A 15,659-nucleotide genomic window follows, 5' to 3' on the forward strand; every position below is an offset into this window, starting at 1 on the left:
ATAGCGCTGAGAATAAAGTAAGAAAATATTTGTAAATTTTGCAAACTTTAAAGCACTATGGAATGTTAGCTATTTTTATCTATATGAATGTGTTTCTAAAGCAAAATCTGTGATGATTATTCTAAAGAGCCCCTTAGTATTTATTACATGTCCTACAACATAATAAAGGAGTGACAAGTTGCATGTGAAAAACAAATATCTACTGTTTGGTCTAAAAATGTGATATTGATTTAAATACATATGTTTCAAAGTTACATATCAAACTAAAAACTTTAGTCACCTCTTAAGTAAAGTTCACATTCACTATAAAAGTCAAAGTACTGTACTAAAACTAACAAATTCTCCATAAGAATATTCTAGGGGGGTTTGGGATAGGTAGTCTTTGAACTTTATCAATCAAATGCCACTTCAAGAAAAAACAATTTCTTCATGGATGCATCCCATTTCTCCAAATGAGGGGGAGGGGAGAATGCTGTAAACACAAACTTCAGGTTAATGCAACTAAACAAATTATATATTTAATCCCTATCTCATTCCAGAGATAAGAACTGGTTCTTATAGCAATGACACTGACCATATGAAAAAAGAAACTGTCTCCAGGATGTAGCTAATTAAATTGGACAGATTTCAAATATTAACACCCTGAACTTTAATGGCACGGGTTCCTCCTTTTTTTTTTTTTTCCGTTTGGGTTTTGCATTTGCTAAGTGTAAAACTAATTTCACCATTTAAGAAATATATTTCCATTGCATTTTAAGTCAGTTTTCCCCACACTTTGGAAGGCTCAATCAGGCATTTGCCTTTCAATGCCCAGGAAGATTGAACTCTTGTTTCCTTCGCCAGATAAAGATGCTCTGCGAGTCACAGGTCAGAATATGGCTTTACTCTTTCTTAAATCATCTTTTCTTTAAAGAGTTACTTGCTGTTCACATTCACACGTTCGCGGTTTGCTGGTTCTCCCTTCTCCCCTAGAAAGCAGATGCTCGGAGGCTTTAATTTTTACTGGGAACCGGCGAGCAGTGCCTGACTGAGACCGGGCCCAAGCACGAAAAAAGCGAAACTGGCTTTAGGTTGGAGCCGCGCTTTCGGGCCCTAGATCCGGAGCCTGGGGCCCGACAGAAGCGGTGACCCCTCTCTTCCCATCCGGGCCCCGTCTCTCTCAGGCTGTGGCGGCTTCTCTGACTCGAGGGGGGAGGAAGAGAGCGCAGTGAGGGCTGCGGACTCTGGGGTGGCCGGTTGGGCTTCCCCAACCTCCAGCAGCGCGGGGAAGGGCGGACTCTGGATCTGGGCCAGCTGGCGCGGAGCCCGGTCGCCCAGGGGAGGATGCGGCGGGAGGCCGCCAGCCCGCTCGGTTTCCCCAGCAGCAACAGGTGAGCCGAGAGGAAGCTCAAGGAAAATACCCGCCTCCGATCTACCCGCCTCCGGTCACTCGGGGGCTTCCGCTTCCCCTACACCAGCTTTAAAAGGAAACCCAGCGAAGTTGAGGAGAGGCATTGAAGCCTGCAATTCAGTATTCCGAGAGGGAGTAGAAGAATGGAACTTCTCTCCCCATTCTACGTTTGGCCCTCTCTGCAGAGGAAGCCAGCCCCATCCCATTACTCGATCCTCTTCTGCAAGGTTTTCTAGACACATTAAACCAGGTCTGTCAGCTCTCTGGGCCAGCCTCTCCCCGTATTTCTCCTGACCCGGGGTGTTGGTGCTCCTTCATTTAGTGTTTTATTTTTGAAGCAAAAATTCAATGGTGCAGGAGCTCATTCTCATTTATCATTTCAGACTGAAGGTCTTTCATAAGTAGACAGAGCGCCCCTATGCCTGAGATTTGAGGAAAGATATCTGGGCTTTCCTTTCCTGACCTCTGAGATAGGGTGGGTGGAGATTTGCACTAGACGTCTCTAAGTTACAGTATGACTCTAAATAGCAAGATGCTCTTGATTTATGCCACAAAAACACTGGCATGAGATCACAGATTTAGAGCAAGAAGAGACCTCAGAGATCCTATTGTGCAATCCCTTAATTTTATAGAAGAGAAAAAAATTCGGTCCAGAGAAGATAGTGAGGGGCTTGCCCAAACTCAGAATCAATTGGGATCCTCCACATCTAAATCCTGAGTGCCTGCCATTGACAGCACTACTCTGTCTCCCCCAAAGTGAAGAGTAAAGATCTTTAATTCTAAATACAAAGTGGAATTTTCTGCCCCTTATCTGGCATTGGATATTACTGCAATGACACGACTAGCAAGAAGCTGCTAAAATTAATGAAAAACTTCCCCTTTGCTATTATCTCTATGACCTGGGAAGGGCCAATCTCCTTCTTGTATCAGATAAAGAACTGGAATCCCAGAAAAGCAACATTTCAATGCCCAATTTTACACAAGCCCATTGAGAAACCAACTAATCCTAATTCTCTTGATCACCAAATCATTGCTATATTACTACATCTGACGGAGAAATTTGGGTTAAATTCCACAGGCCATTAAAAGTATATTTTTAATCTAAGGAAGACACCAATGTCAGAGGATTTCACATCAGTCACAAATCAGCAATGTGACCCTGAGAAAATCACTAAAACTCTGCCTCTCCTTTTTCATCTGTTAAATCTTGATAATAATAGCATCTACTTCACAAGGTTGTTATGAAAATAATTTTTGTATGGATCTTTGTTAGCCTTAAAGCATTATATAAGTGCTACCTATTATTGTTAGTATATTAAGTCCTACTATGCCAACACCTTAAAGTTTTATTAAAGAAAGGACATGGAATAATTTTTTTACAGAACAGGTTTCAGCCCAGAGAGATGAAGTAACCTGCTGAAATTCATTCATGTAATAAGTGACAGAGTGGGGAACTGAACCCAGGTTTCCTAATTCCCAGTGCAACTACTCTTTCTATTCTCTACAACTACACAGTTCTAGTCAAAATTGTCTATTTTTTGAATTTGAAGTGTCTGATTTTTAAGTGGAGGGATAAATAGACTAGAACTAAAGACTAAGTGTAATTTCCTTACAGACAGCAATAATTTGTTATATTATGAATAAACTTAAGAACATATTTACCACAGGGGAAGAAAAATTTTTTTAGAAAGTCACATCAAATCCAGGTCTTTCAAATATTCCCCTCGTGGGGACTGGAGCCTAGGATCTGGGGAGGGGGGTGGAGTGGGGGGGGACAACGAGTGTCTTACATACTAGACAAAGTATGAATATATAGTATCCTCGATTTTATCGTTCATGACAAGCTAGCAATGTGAAAATACTTAACAACAACAATTATGGTTGCTATAGAAATAATTAGATAATAAGACCAGTGGCTATGTCTAAAAAAACAATCTAATGTGGAATCTCTAAAAAGAAATGTAAGGTGCATTCTTGTTTTACAAATGGTGAAGATGCATCATTTCCCATAACAATTCATAGGAAGATTAATAACTCATTTTCACTTCTTTTTATTAAGTTTCATCTTCAAAATTACTTTGTCTTTTCCCAATTGAAAGGGAACAACAGAAGATCTTCAAAGAAGATGAGAGGGTAGGGTTCAGAAGAATTTCCTTAGAAACATGGGAGCATAAATTTGAAACTGAAAGGAGCTTTAAAGATCATCTGGTTCAACCTCTCTCCTTTTATAGTCAAGGAAATTGAGATCCCAAAAGGTAAGACTGGGAAGTAGAAAATGGCAAAACCAACGTTTGAATGCAGCTTCCAGGGCTCAGAGTCCACAACATTCCTGGGTGTGACTGGAACCAAATTAAAATGTAATTAGAAAATATTTAATAAAATATAACAAAATACAGATGGTGTTGGATTTTATATCTAAGACAATAAGTGGCCTACAAGAATCCTCATGTATGGATTAGTGGCCACCATTTCTATTTGAAACACTACTGATAAATATACTGCTGCTCTCTTCTCACACTGGGTCAAATACACTGATGGGCATTTCAGAGTTATTTTCCCACTCCTGCATAGTACAGATTTATGGTGACTGTAGGGAGGTTAGGATTTCATTTCAAGTAGTCTATTTATGGACATAGAAACTAATAGTGACAGCTTATTTGTAAGAAGCTGATCCAGATAGATGGTCAACTAGGGTTGCAGGGGTCCTCAAACTACGGCCCACGGGCCAGATACGACAGGTGAGGACGATTATCCCCCTCACCCAGGGCTATGAAGTTTCTTTATTTAAAGGCCCACAAAACAAAGTTTTTGTTTTTACTATAGTCCAGCCCTCCAACAGTCTGAGGGACAGTGAACTGGCTCCCTATTTAAAAAGTTTGAGGACCCCTGGTTAGAGATTCTAATCTTAGTGTAGGAAGTAGTTTACAATTCATAGGCAAAACATGGATCACAAGGTATCCTTAATACTGCTACTTTTTCTTGCAGATTCTACCAATGGGCTAAATTCACAATAATCAAATATTTATTGAGCACTGTATAGACAATATGTTTTCTTAAGCCCTGGTATACAAAGAGGCATGACATTTAGACTCTATGCTCCAATAGTATATGGTCTAGTTGGGAAGATAAAAAGAAAGAACTAGAGGGAATAGCATATGCTGAGCAACTAGGTGAAGCAGTAGATAAAGCAGTGAACCTGGAGTCAGAAAGACCTGGGTTGCAATCTGGCTATGTGAGCCTGGACAAGTTACTTAAAAATTGTTTGCCTCAGTTTCCTCTGGTGTAAAATGTAGGTAATAATTAGCACCTGTCTTCTAGGATGATAGTGAAGATCATGAGAGATAATAATTGTAAAGCACTTAGCACACCATAAAGTAGGCACTATATAAATGTTAGCTATTTATTATTACTAACACTGAATGAATTCAAGAGGATCTTTAACTCTAGCAAAATTCCTCCAAATCTTTCAGCTATAATAAATGCTAAAACATGCCACTTAAAAAAGGAAATTAAATTCTCATTTTCTCACTATCCACTGTCACAGGGTGTCCTTCCCTTTTATTTTTCGGATATCAGAAATCACACAAAGGGCTAGGCCTTCTTATAATTTGGGGGACAGAAGAAAAGTAGTGCTGGAAATGGTATAAGCATTTATCAAAAATGTTCTTTATGTTGTTTTTTAAATCCTGGAGTAGATGACCTCAGTTTCTTTATGAGTAAAATGAGAGGTTGGATTACATGACCTTTTAAAGTCTTGTCAGCTCTTAACTTGTGAAACCCTGATACTGAAATTAAAGTAGCTGTAATTTTTGTCCTCTCACTTACTAGGCTCATTCCTCCCCTTGACATCCTAGCAGGTTTTTTTTTTTTTTTTTTTTTTTTTTTTTTAACCTCTCAGAGGCAATAGATACTAGAGGAGAAAAAAAGTGTGTTTGTAAAGAGAAGCTGATGAGAGAGAGGAAGAGGGACAGACAGAAGCCAGGGGGAGATTTCCACAGAACAGCTTTAAGTTACAGTTTAAAATTGCTGAGCAGTCATTTAGCCTTGTGAATCTTTCCAGCTATAAATGGGAACCAGCAAAATCCTGCATAATTATGAAGATGTACTGTGTACTCTGATCCGCTGGCATAGTACTGTGAAGTTGTTTCTTATAGTCCTGTTTTTAATTTCCCTGAGGACACCTATAGGCTGTTAGGAAAATGTTTTCAAGTTACAACTCGTTTCATTAAAAGTAATTGTGACGAGTCCAATGAGAGACTAAATGAAGTTTCCAAGACATCCACAGCTCCATTTCCAACAAAGATGTTTAATATTTAACAAACTTTGTTTTTAACAAAATTTCAAAAATCAGATATAATTTTACTGCTATGCTAAATAAAGTTACTTATAGTATTAAACATTTGAAATAACATGGTAGATATTTCTTCCTAGGAGGCCTATATCAAAGGCCAAAATCATTCTCTAATTCATATCTATTATTATGACAAAAAGCTATGAAAATTCAAGCTTAGCTAGTCATAGTTCTATTGTTCTTCTAGCATATAGCAATTATCCCTTTTAACAGTGGAAATTGGAGAGTTTCTTAAACTTAGAGATTCGTTGAATTTTACTCAGTCTTCAAAGGGAATTTGGCATTAAGAGTTCCTTTTATATTTTAACATATCCCTGAACTATTAAAATGATATTTAAAAAGAGAAAGCTGGTATAGTAGATGGTTCAGTGCTTTTGAAATCTGGAAGTCATTAACAAACATTTATTACATGCCTACTATGTGCCAGGCACTGCTAAGCACTGGAGATATAAAGAAAGGCAAAACCAAAACCAAACCAAACCAAACCCTTCAACCATTCTTGTTCTTAAGGAATTCACAAATAGAAAAGGGAAACGACATGAGAACAACTATGTACAAAGAAGATATTGTTACTGTGTCATTTCAGCCTTACCTGATTCTTCATGACCCCATTTGGGGTTTTCTTGACAAAGATATTGGAATGATTTGCCATTTCCTTCTCTACTTCATTTTACAAATGAAGAACTAAGGCAAACAGGGTTAAGTGACTTGCCCAGGGTCACACAGTAAGTAAGTGTTAGAGGCTGGATTTGAACTTAAGTCTTCTTGTCTCTAGACTCAACATTCCTCTATCCGCTGTATCATTTAGCTGCTCACAAACAAGATACATACAGGATTAAATAAGAGATAATTTTAGAAGGAAGGAAGAAAGTCAGCCTTTAGCTGAGACATAAAGAAAGCCAGAGAAGGTGGTGGCAGAAATAATGAAGGAAAGAATTCCAAGCATACAAGACAAGTCAGTGAAAATCCCTAAGGAGTGGAGACATGAAGTATTTTGTGTGAGAAACAGCAAGGAAGTCAGTGTTACTGGGGTGAAGAGTACAGAATAAGAAGACTGGAAAGAGGGGTAGTGACCAGGTTATAAAGGGCTTTAAAAAAAAACAAACAAACAGGATTTTATATTTGATCGTGGAGGAATTTTTTTGAATGGGGATAGTGGTGGTGAAATAACTACAAGTGCACTTTAGTAACATCATTCTGAGAACTAAATGGAGGATGAACTGGAATTGGAAGAGACTTGAGGCCGGGGAGACCAACCAGCTAGCTACTGAAATAAGATAAAGTGATAAGATGATAAGGGCCTCCCTATACCAAGGTGGCAGCAGGGTTAGAAGAGAAAAGGATATATCTGGCATATGTTCTTAAGGTAGAAATGACAAGACTTGACAAATGATTAGAGGAGGAGAGTAAAGAATCTAGCATGACATCTAAGGTATTGAACTTAGATGGCTGTGAGCATGGTGGTACCCCTCAACAATAACAGGGAAGTCAGGAAGAAGGACTCAGGGAATAGACAATGAGTTTAGCTTTCAACATGTTAAATTTAAGATGACTACCAGATATCTAATATGAAATGCCTAATATGCAGTTGGAAATGAAAGACTGAAAGTCAGGACAAATGTTAAGAGTTGGACAGATAAGTATGAAAATCAACTGCACAAAGACAATAAGAAGATCCAAGTTTGAATCCTGACTCAAATTTTTAAATTACTGTGATTCAAGGTAAGTCCCTTATCCTTTCTCACCTTTCTTATTTGTAAACTTATTATCCAATAATAGATCTACTTCACTAAGTTGTGATGGTGATTAAATGAGATTAAATGTAAAATGAATTCAAATAATCCATCAAAAAATATTAAGAGCTATGCCAGACATTGTGCTAAGATTTACTTTGTGAACCTTAAAGTACAATGTGTATGTTAACTATTATTTTAAAGAAAGTTCTTGCTCTTATCACTAACAATTCAAATCAACTAATATTTATTAAATGCTATCTGCTAGAAGTACTAGGAAAATAGAATCTTTAGTGATTTATGTAATAATGTAATATGTAAAAATGCAAAGCATTTTTAAAAGTATTATTTTGTTTGACTTGAGGCATTATTTTAACTGAAGGCTTCCTCCCAAGTCCAAAGGTTTATCAACTGTGCCACCTAGCTATCTCACTAAACTTCCCAGTTTCCTCATGCATAGAATGACCTCTCTGATTTCTTCCTGACCTAAAACTATGATCCTATAAATTGTAGTACAGAATAATAAGGCCAAAATGAAATGAAATGGCATTTGTATGGGACTACAAATATGTAAGAATTTTTAGGAGGGCACTTCAATCATAGGACACAACAGGAGGTATAAAAGAATATTTAATGTGAACTTCATAGGGGTGGCAAGTTGTCTACCTTTGCTAATGCCAAAAAGAAGAGTTTCTTTTAACTCGTAATGGAAAATGCTATCCACATCCAGAGAAAGAATTATGAGTCTAATCCAGACTGAAGCATACTATTCTTTTTTTGTTATTGTTTTCTTCCTTATAGATATTTTTTTCCTTTTGCCTTGATTCTTCTTTCACAGCATGACTAATGTGGAGATGTGTAATATCACCATACATGTATCATTTATATAAGACCGACTGTCATTTAGGGTCTGGGTAAAGGTAGAAAAAAATGGAAATCAAAATCTTATAAAAGTAAATGTCAAAATTAGAAAACAAACTAAAAAAATTCTTTTAATATCATAATATACTATGACAAAGAAGTAAAATCTTGCATTGTTACTAAAGTAGCACACAGAAGTTAGAAACCATGATATCCATTATATTGCCCAGAAAAAATATCACTAAAAGAAAGCTATTTTCATATCCCAGCAGATGGCCCACAGTAATTGTGTCTTGTTGGTCTAGTTATAATGAATGATATACAATTTATCATCTGATACAAAATATTTGTCTTCAATTTGTCTATGGAACACACTCATTCTTTTTATGAAAAATATTTTTAGTTAACACAATTTACTTGTATCCTCAGAAAAGCAGCAATTTCCTCAATCCAACTTTCCCAATCATCTCCATCCTTCTTAAGACTCTTGGGACTTCTATACACACCATACAGTAAAACTTAAGTCTTGAGTATTAGGACTCAAAAGAGACTCAAAAGAACAACTTCCTTTGGAGATAAGAATCCAAAGCCACTTCAGGAAGCCACTACCCCAAATTATAACTGTATTATTACACTTCCTCCTCACCTCACTTGAAGAGAGTCCTTCTTCAAGACTTAGCTCAAGTATCATCTGCATGAAGTCTCTTTTGAACTCTCTGCCAGTGCTGCTCCCAAATTATCTTTTGTTTATCTACTTGGTGATGGTGAGCATTGGACTTGGAATCAAGAAGACCTAAATTCAAGTGTGGCCTCAGATACTTCCTAAATGTATGAACCTGAGCAACTCAATTTCCTCATCTGTAAAATGGGGATAATAATGATAGCACCCATCTCCAGGGTTGTTATAAGGATGAAAAATGATAATAACTATAAAGCACTTAGCACAGTGCTTGGTACAGAATAAGTATTATGTAAATGTTAGCTATTGTTATATATGTTCATATCATATATATTTGTGTGTGTATGTATTGTCCCCCCCCCCCATTAGAATGTAACCTCCTTGTAAGAAAGTATTGTTTCATTCTTTGCATTTAGACTAACTTATTGTTTGACACACAGTAAATGGTTAATAAATGCTTGGTGATCAAATGATGGAAATTTTGAATACTTAAATGACAAATCAGACTGTCACCTTTCAGTTTCTGAGTCCAAAAGGGCAGCTGAAGAAAATGTGTCTGCTAAAGAACGAGGCATCCCATAAGAGAAGGGTACAACAGTTCCAAATGACTAAAAAATTTCTATGCCTGGAGGGGAAAGGGCCAGTTCAAGATATAGCAGTTTGACAGAAACAGTCTTTGGTAAGAGCCAGCTCTCTTAGCTCTAATTCTGTACTCAATTAGCATGCCCCCTTTGGTTCTATTATGTGGTCTTAAGCTGACCCTTTCCCAGGTTGGAATCTGCTGTACAGATTACTGGTCCAAGTGTAGATCAAAAATGGGATCTGTCATAAGAGAGCAAACTGGCATTCTTGTTTGTAAGTCTCCAGTGAATTTGACTAATCTAACTATACTTCCAGAGTTTTATCACCTGTGGAGGAAGAGAGAGAAGAGAAGGAAGGAAGGAAAAAAAGAAGGAAGGGAGGTAGGGAGGGAGAAAGCTCAGTTTTCAAAGCCAAAGGATAAGACTCTTAATTAAAGGCAGATGGCCAGTGAAGTCCAGTTTGAAAGAGTAAGCCCACTTTACTTCTTTACTACACTAACCACTAAAACAAAATTCAAGAAGACATTAAGAGTATTTTGACAGAAGGGGAGTCTGGCAGTATTCTAGATATTAGCTAATTGATACTAGTGGCCCTTAGCAAAGGTGAAAACAAGTTAAAATCTGTCATCAATGTTCTCCCAACACAGGCCCCTTTTCCTTTCCTTCTATTACCTTTGACCACACCTCCCCACTTCTATACTTTCATTGCTCTTATTCAGTCATTTCTGACTTTTTGTGATTCTATTTGAGATTTTCTTAGCAAACAAACTAGAGTGATTTGCCATTTCCCTATCCAGCTGATTTTACAGATGAGGAAACTGAGGCAGGCAGGGGCCTTGCCCAGTCATACAGCTAGGAAATGTCAGAAGCCAGATCTGAACTTTCAGTCTTCCTGACTCCAAGCCTGGTCCTCTACCTATGAAACCATCTTGCTGCCCTTACAGCATTATGCCAATAATAGATCTCTTCATTAAGATAAAAACTTTCAGTTTAAGATGATTTGAATTATAATAAGGCTTAAAAGCCAGAAAGTAGTAAGACTATATAAATGGAGATATAAATTATACTCAGGGCCTGATTCTGGAAGCTGTTCAAGGGACTTCTTCTACCTCAAAATAATAACCATTCTTGGTTTCTTAAAGAAGTTAAGATGTAAAAGGTCACCCTTTTTGAGTCAGGGCAGAGGATAGGAACTGTTTTTGTTTTCCTTTTATTAATCTGCCTATGACTTTAGGCTTTCCACTTGTGCACTATACCTGGGCCCTGAGGGAAGAGGAAGACTGGTAAAGAGCAGGACTTCCTTCTCCAGAAGTGAGGTTATAATTCCGTCTCCAGGTTTTGGAGGGAAGATGAATGAAATACGCCCTGACATCTGACTCTGTGACTTCCACCTTGTGCTTAGCTGTTTCCTGTATGATCTCCAGACTCCTCTGGAAAGAAAAGTATCTCCTTCTGCTCACAGATGAACATCTAGTTCCTATCTTACACACCCTAGTGATTCTGAAACTTTGTAGGTCATCATCTAAACCCCATTCCCCACCTCCTAATCCCACCAGCTGATTCATAATTCCTATTCCCCTCAAGCTTCCCATCCCAAAGTCCACAGCAAATACCACACAGCCCTTTCACTGTACCCTCTGGAATACTGGTTCCACAGACCAAAAAAAAAAAAAGTTCCTTCATCCTAAATCTTTTCATTTCCTACATCTTCTAGTAGTCACTGAGACCTGGGCTCTCACTGTGGCCTCCTTTGGCATCCTTTATTGTACTGGCTGCATCTTCACTCACTTTCCTCAGCTACTGGTGGAGGTGAGGGAGGTGAGTGGAGGTGAGAGCAATGCTTCCATTGCCATTTCCAGGATTTCCTCCTGCCTCAGTCACTTTTGAGGTGACACCTTTGAGTTTCATATTATTCATATTTTCCACCCAATTAATTCTGGTAGGTGTTATCTAAAGACCTCCATGTCACTTTCTATCTTTTCTCACTGAGTTAAATACATGGCTCATAATTTTCTCTCCTCCTCACAACTCCTGCTCTCATACCACGAACTTTAACACACATATTAATTGTCTCTCAAACACCCTACCCACTCACTTCCTCCACCTACTAACTTCCCATGCTCTACTCCTCCACTCAACCTCAGGCATAGACAAAAATGATAACCACCCCAAATGCATCACCTCCATGCGGAAGAATTTCGAAATCCCCTTATCTAACCAATAATATACTGTACTGGCTTTTTGCTTTTCCTTCTTCTATTTCTTACCAAATCCTACTCTTTATTTACACCTAGAACTTTAATCCCTCAACACTTCAGTTTTTTCTTAGGCCATCACCCCTGCACAGCCACTCTTTACTTATCTTAATCAGGGGTCCTCAAACTTTTTAAATAGAGGGCCAGTTCACTGTCCCTCAGACTGTTGGAGGGCCGGACTATGGTAAAAACAAAAACTTTGTTTTGTGGGCCTTTAAATAAAGAAACTTCATAGCCCTGGGTGAGGGGGATAAATGTCCTCAGTTGCTGCATCTGGCCGTGGGCCGTAGTTTGAGGACCCCTGTATCCTTTGGTGAACCAGTTCAACTTTATGGTATCCTCTTTTCTTGGGTCCTCCTCCCTATTACATATACATAATTTTGCCCTACTCAGTTCTGAATCACTCTCAATTCTGTCACTTTTGCTCCAACACACGTATATTTTTGTTTGTTTTTTTGGGAGGATAGATAATCAGTGTTAAAGTGGCTTGCCAGAGTCACATAGCTAATGAGTAACTGAGGCCAAATTTGAACTCAGGTCCTCTTGACTCCAGAACTAGTTCTCTGCATCCACTGTGCCATCTAGCTGCCCATTATACATGTATTGTTGAAACAAAGTAGAGAAAATCATGCAACCATTCTGATTTGGTCCACAACAAATTTATGTTGTACTATCAAGTAGGCCTTCACTACCTTTAGGTAGTGAATCCTCCAACACCTTCCTTATCAACTCTCTATCCCATTCTTCACAATGGCTTTTCTCAAAGTGAGTACGTTTCATAGAAAACATTGAGGTCATTTGCCTTGAGCTTCCTCCTCCCTCTTCTTCATTTCATATTACTCAGATGCTTTATGCCACTATCTCTTTTTTTACCCCAATTCACATACAAAGAGGTAACAAAGCTTAACTCTGCTGCTGCACAACAAATCTTTTCCTACAGATTGACCTTCTATTATAACCATGCTTAAATTTCTCTCTACTGGCTCCTTCCCTACTGTGTACAAACATGCCCATATCTTCCACATCCTCAACAAACCCTATGTTGATCCTTCCATCCTTCCTATGACCCTATATCACTTCTGCCTTTAGTGGTTAAACTCCTTTTAAAGGTCAGATACCATACCATACATGTCATGCCTTTCTCTCCTCTTATTCTCTTCTTAATCTCTTACAGCCCAATTTCCAACCTCATCATTCCACTGAAACTGCCCTCTCCAAGTTACCAATGAGCTTTTAATTGCCAAATTCTATAGTCTTTTCTCAATCATCATCATCTAATAGTAGGCACTAAATAAGAGTCTACTGCCTGATTGACCCACTGTTCAGTGTTTCCATTGAAAACATGCTTTCTCCAAAGCACTGGCTTCCCAGATATTACTACATTTTTTATACTACTACACTCTAGGTTATTGTATTAAGAGACTCTAAGTATCAGCCTTGACCTGATATATATTAAGTTTTTTACAAACACATATTAACATGAAAATTAAACAAAAAGGGAATGTTAGGACTGGAAAGAATCTCATTGTCATCCCTTCCAATTCCCAAGTACCAAGTACTGAGGCCCAGAGTGGTGAATTAACTTGCCCAACATCTTGAAACATCAATGGCAGAAGGACTCATACTCTCAAGAATCTGTCATTTGGATAATATGAATACTCTTTAGAAATGCAGATTATAATCCATAGTTCTGTAGAGGTAAATGGATACCCATTTACTGTGTCAGAGGCTTTCAATAAAGATACCATTGGAACACTAAAACTTTCCTCGTTATGATGACATATTTTTTGAACATACATCTGTGATGGCATCTTTTAGTCTCTGTTCCCATTGACCATATGGGTCTTTACTGCCTTCTGATTGTTCCTTACTTTTAATTTTTCAGAGACTGTAGTGTTCTATGTGTTAGGTTCATAAAATATTGGTATGAAAAAAGACATGCCTTTATTTCCAAGATAAGTATTTATTTCCAAAATAACTTTGCAGTATCTCCAAAAAAAAAAAAAAAAGAATCCAAGTTGATTTCTTTCTTTGTCCAGTTTTGAGCCACTCACCAACTATTTGCAGTAATATTTCAGAATATCTCTAATAATGCACCCTGTAGATTATCTAGTTTCATATGATGGTCTAGATTATAGATAATCATTTATTATATACAGATAGATAAAGATTTTATCCAGGAGATTCTGAAGAATTTCAGAGCTTTATGTAATTAGCATGTTATCTGCATCTCACTAACTATATAAAATGTCACTTTAACTTGGACATTGCACTAAATCTTTTCTATGACAGTGAAGAGCATCTCCAACAAATAGACATCTCCCTGTTTTATGCTTTACCTAATAATATGATCAGAGTTAACTTTAACAAGATAATAATATTATGTGAGAATTTTGTCTTTGGGGAATTAATCAGGACTCACTGCTATTTTTAGTATCTTAATAATATAACACTTGAAAGACAATGTGGTATAGTGAATAAATGCCTTTCAAATTCTCTAAAACTTTAAGTTATGGACAAGATGCTGATCTGCATTTTTAGAGGAAGTTTTAACAACGGGAATGCTGTATACCAATGAAACTTTGTAGCAAATTTCTCTAAAAATATCTATTTTCCAAGATATCTAAGGAACCAATTCAAATTTGTAAGAATAAGAGCTACTTCCTAATCATTAGTTACATGAAACAATGTTCCAAATCACTAATAATTATAGAAATAAAATTAATTTCACTTTGAGTTTCTACTTCATATTCATTAGACTGACAAAGCTGACAATAGAAAAATGGCAAAGGTTAGAGGGATGTGGGAAAATAGGCATATTGATACTGTAAGTGAAATTATGAACTCCAGTCATTCTGGAGAGCAATTTGCAACTGTGTCCTAAAGTTACGAAATTGTGCATGTTCTTTGACTAAGCTATACCACTGGTAGGGCTAAGTGTATGAAAAGGAGGGAAGGAAACAGAGAGGGAGGGAGGTAAGGAGGGAGAGAGACAGAGACACACACATACACAGAAAAAGAGAGAGAGAGAGAGAGAGAGAGAGAGAGAGAGAGAGAGAGAAAGGTAATGAGACAGAAAGACAAAGAGAGAGAAAGAAAAAAGAAAGAAAGAAGGAAAGGAAGAAAGAAAGAGGAGGAAAGGAAAAAAGAAAAGAAGGAAGGAAAGAAGGAATGTAGGAAGGAAAGGAATGAACAAAGGAAGAAAGGAAGAAAAAAGAAAAAGGAAGAAAGAAAGAAAGGAAGGAGTACTTTAAAAAATTGTAGCATCTTTTTTTTTTTTTTGGTACTGGTAGGGGTGATGATAGTGGTGGAAAAGAACTCTAAACTAAGGAAATATTCATTAGGAAATGGCTGAATAAATTATCGTATATCAATATCATGGAATACTATTGTGCTGTAAGAGACCAGGAAAAGGGTGGTTTAAAGATATCTTGGAAGATTTGTATGAATACAGATACAGAGTTAATCAAGTGAGCAGAACTAAGAGAACAATTTACACAAGAACAGTATCATTGTAAAGACTTAAGAAATCTGATCAAGACAATGACTAACCATGATTCCAGAGTATTTATAATGAATGTTACCTACTTCCTGAAAGAACAATATGGTGAATGAGTCTTTTAAAAAAAAAAAACATAGTCAGCATAGGAACTTACTATCATTATGAATATGTTGCAAGATTCCCCACCCCCTCACCCCTTCCAGGGGAATTAAGGAAAGAAAAAAAAATATTTTTGTTATTTTAAACAAATTTTCACTATAAAACTTTTCTTAGGTATTAATTTATTGCAAGGTAAAAAGGAAGAGTG

General features: G+C 37.3%; 1 protein-coding gene across 4 annotated transcripts in view; it reads right to left on the bottom strand.

The window, feature by feature from the left end:
- The window catches only part of TANK (TRAF family member associated NFKB activator), an 88,671-nt gene that overhangs the window by 46,246 nt on the left and 26,766 nt on the right, over positions 1-15,659 (bottom strand). The gene's annotated exons all lie outside the window — the stretch shown is intronic.

Source organism: Sarcophilus harrisii, chromosome 3, assembly GCF_902635505.1.
Source record: "Sarcophilus harrisii chromosome 3, mSarHar1.11, whole genome shotgun sequence".
In the NCBI taxonomy this organism is placed as follows: Eukaryota; Metazoa; Chordata; class Mammalia; order Dasyuromorphia; family Dasyuridae; genus Sarcophilus; species Sarcophilus harrisii.